Consider the following 6385-nt stretch of genomic DNA (forward strand, 5'->3'; position numbering starts at 1 on the left):
TATATGTATTTTCCTGAATTACTAATAAAAAACTGAAATTGGAAGATTCTGAAAAATAAGTTATGTTTAAACAAATTGCTTCTTACTTCAAGATTTTTTCATAGTATTTTAGGAATATTAAAACAAATACACTACATTTTTGTTCACTGTCACATTCTAAGCAATTTAACTTGAAATGTAATGATAGTACTTTCCCAGAGCTTTCTACTCAGAATGGGACATAAGCTTTCACATTTAAATTGAAGTCCTGCTGTTGGCGTCAGCAGGAGCAGGGTTTGACACAGAGGGTGTCTTTACAAGTGCTCTGGGGTAGGGGTGGGGGCGGGGGGTGCTTTAATTAAAATGGCTCTCGGGAGCCACTCTAATTAAAGCACTGGCAGCGTCTCATGTACAAGGATCGTGTTTTCTCTGATTAAAAAAAAAAAATCCCTAATTTTTGGTTACAAAAAAAGTAAAACCAAATCCACATTTTTCTGTGATTTAAATGAAACATCAATAATTCTTATATAATAAAGGGCTTAGTCCATCTGTCTGTCTGTCTGTAATGATCTTGGAGCACTCTGATTGGTTAGTGAAACAACATATCAGAGTGCTGAGTGCTGCCATGACAGAGAGGACAGAGCAGGGGGGTGAAGCCAGCACTGCTGGCCTCACCCCCCTGCTCTGTCCTTGTCTTCGTGGCGGTGTTCTGCTGCCTCTGAGGAGCAGGACCCGAGCGGGGTGAGGCCAGCGGTGCTGGCAGAGGGGGACAGAGGGGATGGTGGGGCAAACTTCCTCCCCTGCTCCTGGGAGGCAGTGGCACGGAGTGGTGGGTGACAGCGCTCTGTCCTCACGCCCCCCTCCTGTCATTCTTGATGGGCAATTGGCTAATGTGTAAATATATGTATAGTGGTGTTTCATTTTAATCATGGAAAAATGTGGATTTGGGGCTCCTGGCTCAAGTTAACTCACAGTCCCCCAGCATCCTAGGATCCTTTGAAGCCCTGGGCTGTGCTATCTGCTTCAGCAGAGCAGGGTTGTCCCCACTCCTCTGCTTCCTAGCTGGAGCACTATCACTGCTCCGGCTGACTGAGATGGGGGTGGGGGTGGGAAACCTGGTTCTAAACCAGTGGTATCCAACCTTTGTATGGTGAAGATCACTTTTTGTAAGTGAAGGGCACCCTAGGATCTTCCTGCCCCGCCCTGCTCCCCCACCTCCTGGACAAGCTGTCTGGGCTCTGACCCCACTCACCCAGCCCAGCCCAGCCCAGCCCAGCCCAGCTACATGTGTCCTGCAGCTCCTGATCATGGAGACTCTGACAGACTGAGATCCACTGTCAGAGGCTCCACGATCGACCAGTCAATTGAGATTGACTGGTTGGTGACCACTGCTCTAAACCCTAGCCGGGTTCTGCCTGGCAGGGACAGAGCAGCCCCTCAGACTTTTCCCCTACTCCCTGCTCGAGCAGAGGGTGAGGGGCATGGCCAGACAGCCAGGTTTAAACCCCTCTCTCCTCCCTCTGCTTCAGCCTGCCAGCCTGGTCAGTGTCTGGCCATGCCCCCCACCCCATGCTTGGGTGGGGAGCAGGGGAAAAGCCAGGCAGGGTCTGCTTCACTCCTGCCAGGCAGACCCCAGCTGGGGTCCCTTGTGGGCAGGGGAGGGTGGGGTTAAACCCCTCTCCCCCCACTCCACCTCAGTGTGCTGGCCTGACTGGTTTCTGGCCAGCTCCCCTTCCCCACCCTGCTGCTTGAGCAGGAAGCTGGGGAAAAACCAAAGAAGGGCTGCCCCCCACCCCAGGCAGACCCTGGCTGGGATCCAGCCAGGGAGGAGGTTTAAATCCCCTCCCTCCCTGCCTCAGCCTGCAAACCTCCAGCATGGGTGTAGCCATGCGCCCACTCTCCGCTGGAGCAGGGGCTGGCAGGGGCTGCCCTCCTCCTCGCTGAGGCATACCCGCGCTGCAGTCCATGCAACCAGGGAAGGCATCTCCACCTCAGCCTGTGAGTCCCTGGCCAGGTCATAGCCATGCCCCTGCTCTTCTTGTGGGGGAGCAAAACCCTGGCAGGGACTGCTCCCTCCTCCTCAGGCTGGGGTGGGGTCCCTTCCTCACATGGGCTGGGATCCCATGTGAGCCAGGGATGGGGGTTTAAAGCCCCCTTTCCCCTGGCCTCAGCATGCTGGCCCCAGGCTGGGGCCTGGCCATAGCCCCTCTGCTCAAGCAGCGAGGCAGGGAAGGCCTTGCAGGTCTTCTCTCCTCCCTTTCCTTTGGCAGTGGCTAGGAGGCATGCACTAGTGCTCCCTGACTTCTAGCCTGAGCCACTGCAGGCATGTGGCTGCATTTCTGGAATCAGAAGTGAATGTCTGTTCACTTGCTTCTCAGTTCAATCTACACAGTTTAAACTAACCTGACCTTTGCAGGTCTGAGGTGGTCAATACAACATTCAGTGCTTGCCTGTCAAGGAGTTATGTTGTATTGACCACCAAAAACAAATAGAACAAACAAAACCTGAGGTCCCAGTACAGAGAAACTGAGAAGAGCTATGCACATACTTAGTTCTATACACACAGTAGGATTATGATTCTTTAAATGCACCCTGCCTGCGCATTTATTTTTGCAGGATCAGAGCCTACACTTTTGGGCAATGCCTTCCTTGGCAACGTGTAGGGCAGGGGTGCATACAATGCGGCCCAGGGGCTGGATGCGGCCCCCCAGGCCATCTATCTGGCCTGCGGGGCCCCCAAAAAATTTAGAAAATTAATATTTATCAGCCCCTGGCTGCCTATCATGCAGCCCTCGATGGCTTGCCAAAACTCAGTAAGCGGTCCTCTGCCCAAAATAATTGCCTGCCCTGGTGTAGGGGGGTGCACATGAGTGCACCTGCACTCCCTGAGATTGGTGGTGCACCCACTGAGACTGACTGCTGGCGGTGCCTGCAGGCAGTGGCCTCTCACCGCCCCCCCCCAACACTGCCGGCGGCGTCTGCAGGTGGTCGCTGATTGCCATTGAGTGCCACCAATGCTGCTGGCACTATCTGCGGGTGGTCACCAATCGCTGGTTGGCGCTTGCTACCCGCTCTTTGCCATCAACACTGGCATAGCTGCCTGCAGGAGCTCCCCACTCGCCACTGTCACACCTCTGACACCACTGCCACTGCCTGTGGGTGGTCTCCGTTCATGAATGTCTTGTTTTACTTTCCTGGGATCCTGCCTTTTCCTTTATTCCCATCTGTCTAAAGGAACTACGAAGTCCAGGAAAGAGTCTTAAAGCCTCTTTAAATGCTTCACTCAGGGTGTGAGGAGTCATCATCCGCCAGAGATCCACAACCTAGAATCCTCTGCTATTTTCTTTTTCAAGGAGCTGAGCAGGGCTTGCTGTTTTACAAAGTGGCCAGAAGAGGGAGATGGTGTCCTTTCTGTTTTTATTCAGTGACAGTGGTTAGAGTCACCCAAGGAGTGAGAGATTTCTGTTCAAAATGAACTTGCTGTTCAGGAGAGAGCAGAACATCAGGCTGCCAAGTATTCTGAATGCTGGCACACCCCCACCTCCTGTTGAATTATTTTCTGTGGAGTGGTGTAGCTTCAAAATTAAATGAATTAAAAAGAGAGGGCATTACTGAGGAATGTGACAGTAGACCAGGACCCTCACCTTGCAGCTGCCCCCATGCCCAGAACCATTTATCTAATGACTGGTGTAGTGACAAATACAAAACAGTTTTGGGAGTAGGCACCATAATTCAGGACTCTCCCTTTCCAGCTAAGTGCCATACGGAGCCGTCCCTAGAGGGGGTGAATCGGAGCGAATGCTCCAAGCCCCGCACTTTGGAGGGCCCTATGAAGCCGGGCGGAGTGGTCGCGGTGACTCCGTGCTACTGCTGGCTTCATGTCTGGCAGCTTGCCACCCCCCCGCCCCTGCCAAATCTGCTGTCGGCTTCCTTGCATCTGGGGGCCAGGCCCCACACCCTGCTCGGATTGTCTCTGGTGCCATAACTACAAGGCTCACAATGTCATGCTCCCTCTTCCCTTCCTTACTTAATCTTGAATTCTTTTCTGCACAGTGGGGCACAGCTTCAAGAAAAGGAGTGAAAAGTTTTCCTACCCTAGAATTGCCTTCAGTTTTTAGTTGGAGCACTTTCCAGGGAGAGATGTGTTATGGATCTTCCTCAGGTAGAGAAGAAATTAATTGCATTTTCCCTCAGCCTACCTAACTGATCAGATCAGTAAGTTATAGCATACAAGGTGGTGGTGGTGGTGGTGGGGGCACTATTAACACCTCTTTTAAATATGTGTGAAAGGAAATGGTGGCAGCTAATGTGTCCTGTGAAGTGATGGATTCACTCAAGTGTGTCAGGTGTGCTTTGAGAATACCTGCAGGACTGAGCCTTGGGGCATTTAGACCAAAGAATGCCTAGTCGGATCTTGATCAGGTTGAGCTGGGTGCTTAGCTGCTCAGCCCTTGCAAAACTGAGGTGCTTAGGAAGAACTTGCTGGTGCCGAGGGACTTTAAGATAACAAACTGCAGTGTCTATGGAGTTCGTAGGCCTTCAGGGTTAGATGGCAGCTGTGTGGGGCTTCTCGCAGCTTTGGACATAAGTGCACAAATTCCACTTCAGCCTTCTAGTATCCTGTGAGCTAAAGGTTTTCCTAACGTGTAAGGTGTTTATGGTAGGTGCCAGCAGTTTAACATGATTAAAAAAGCCTGACAGGTGTGATTAGACCAGTGGTTTTCAACCTTTATTCTTTTGCAGATCCCTAAAAAAATTTGAATGGAGGTATGGACCCCTTTGAATTGTAAGTCTGGGTATTCACATACTTTTGATTCATCATAGTCATCTTTCATGGAGCCCTTAGACACAGTCTCTAGACCCCCAGGGATCTGCAGACCACAGGTTGAAAACCACTGGATTAGACAAAGGCAGGCAAGGCTCTTTGAATAGATGTGATAGATTTTATTAGAATAATGGAGTAGTTGGAAAAAAATTCTTGGCAAGCTTTCGGGTATAATCGCACTTCTTCAGGCATAAAGTGTCTCTCCTGTTCTGATAGTCCAAGGAATGAAAGAAGCTAAAAAAAGTATGGTAGGATGTCAGTGAGAATGGAAATAGTTAGAAATTGGGTAAAGCAGGGAAGGGAAGGGGGAAAAAAGGTGAGTAGGGGACTCACTACAGAGGTAGTAATTCGTCTGGAATGCATCTATTATAATCAACACTGTTTCATTTCTCATTTTAGACCACAGAAAATATCAGTTCAATTCTGTTTTGCTAGCTAGTCTTTTACTTGGTAGTGCCCACTCTGGGTTGCAAGTACAGGAGGGAGGAATGTGGCCTGTTTCCACTGAGATCTATGGCAAGCAAAACCGACCTTTGGATCAGGCAGGGGCCTGCCCAGGCTTCTCCTAGTCGCGGGGATTTGTGGTTTGGGGTGACTGGAAAGGATTTTGCCCCTGTATCCCAGCCTAATCTCATCTTCCTGTTCAGGACAATGTACTTGATGCATAATATTATTTTACATTTTTATTAGTAAATATACTGTTTTTGTTGAAATTCTTTTTTTGCATGTGTAATTCAGTACCGGATTATGTCATGCTAAAGCCCTAAACTATGTCCAGTTTAAGAGGCCCAATATGATAAAAATAAACCAATGTATGTATATTTTTTCATATTAGAACAAGAATGTCTATATTTAGACAGTCATTTTCTCATATCTCCTTTATCTAAATTATAATAATCTAAAAGATTATTATAAAACTTGATATTGAGTCAGGGTTTTTTATTCTTATTTAGAAGCCCCTCCTGTTGTGAAGCCCTAAACTGTAGTTTAAGCCTAAATTCAGCGCTGGTTTAATTCATTGCTAAAAACCTTGAATTGTGTCAAGATTAGCTTTGAATGAAGAGCCAGGAGAAGGAACCAACTTCAAGACGAAAATGCAGGTGAACTCCAGAGAAGTGGGAGCCTGTCCCTGCACGGCACCATCCCCAGGTTCTGATCACGGGCCTTTATTGAATTGCCCTGTCACTCGGGGCAGCTGTGTGAGGACTAGACAGGGCAGCTCCCTTTGCCATCGGAGCAATAGTCACGCACACCTGTGGCTGCTTGCAGCACCCTCCCCCCGCTTGCTCAGAGCGGGTGGCAGGCAGCCCCAGCCCAGCGGCAGATGCACAGAGAAGGGCCAGGCAACCTAGCAGTCCTGTCCCTTCGATAGCTCAGCTGGTAGAGCGGAGGACTGTAGAGGTACAGCCTAGACCCACAGGGATCCTTAGGTCGCTGGTTCGATTCCGGCTCGAAGGAGACGTGGTTTTGTGCCGGGCACATTTTACAGCGACGGGACCTCACCAGTAACGGCCTCAGCCCCACGAGGGGGGAAGGTGGGTGGAAACCAAGCGCAGGGGCCACGCACTGGGCTCTGCGCAT

General features: G+C 50.0%; 1 non-coding gene across 1 annotated transcript; it reads left to right on the top strand.

The window, feature by feature from the left end:
* Nucleotides 1-6166: 6166 nt before the first annotated feature.
* TRNAY-GUA lies at nucleotides 6167-6262 on the top strand. Its single transcript has 2 exons — nucleotides 6167-6203; nucleotides 6227-6262. It is a non-coding gene; the product is annotated as a tRNA-Tyr (tRNA).
* Nucleotides 6263-6385: the final 123 nt, after the last annotated feature.

Source organism: Alligator sinensis, unplaced genomic scaffold (genome assembly GCF_000455745.1).
Source record: "Alligator sinensis unplaced genomic scaffold, ASM45574v1 scaffold1102_1, whole genome shotgun sequence".
NCBI lineage: Eukaryota > Metazoa > Chordata > Crocodylia > Alligatoridae > Alligator > Alligator sinensis.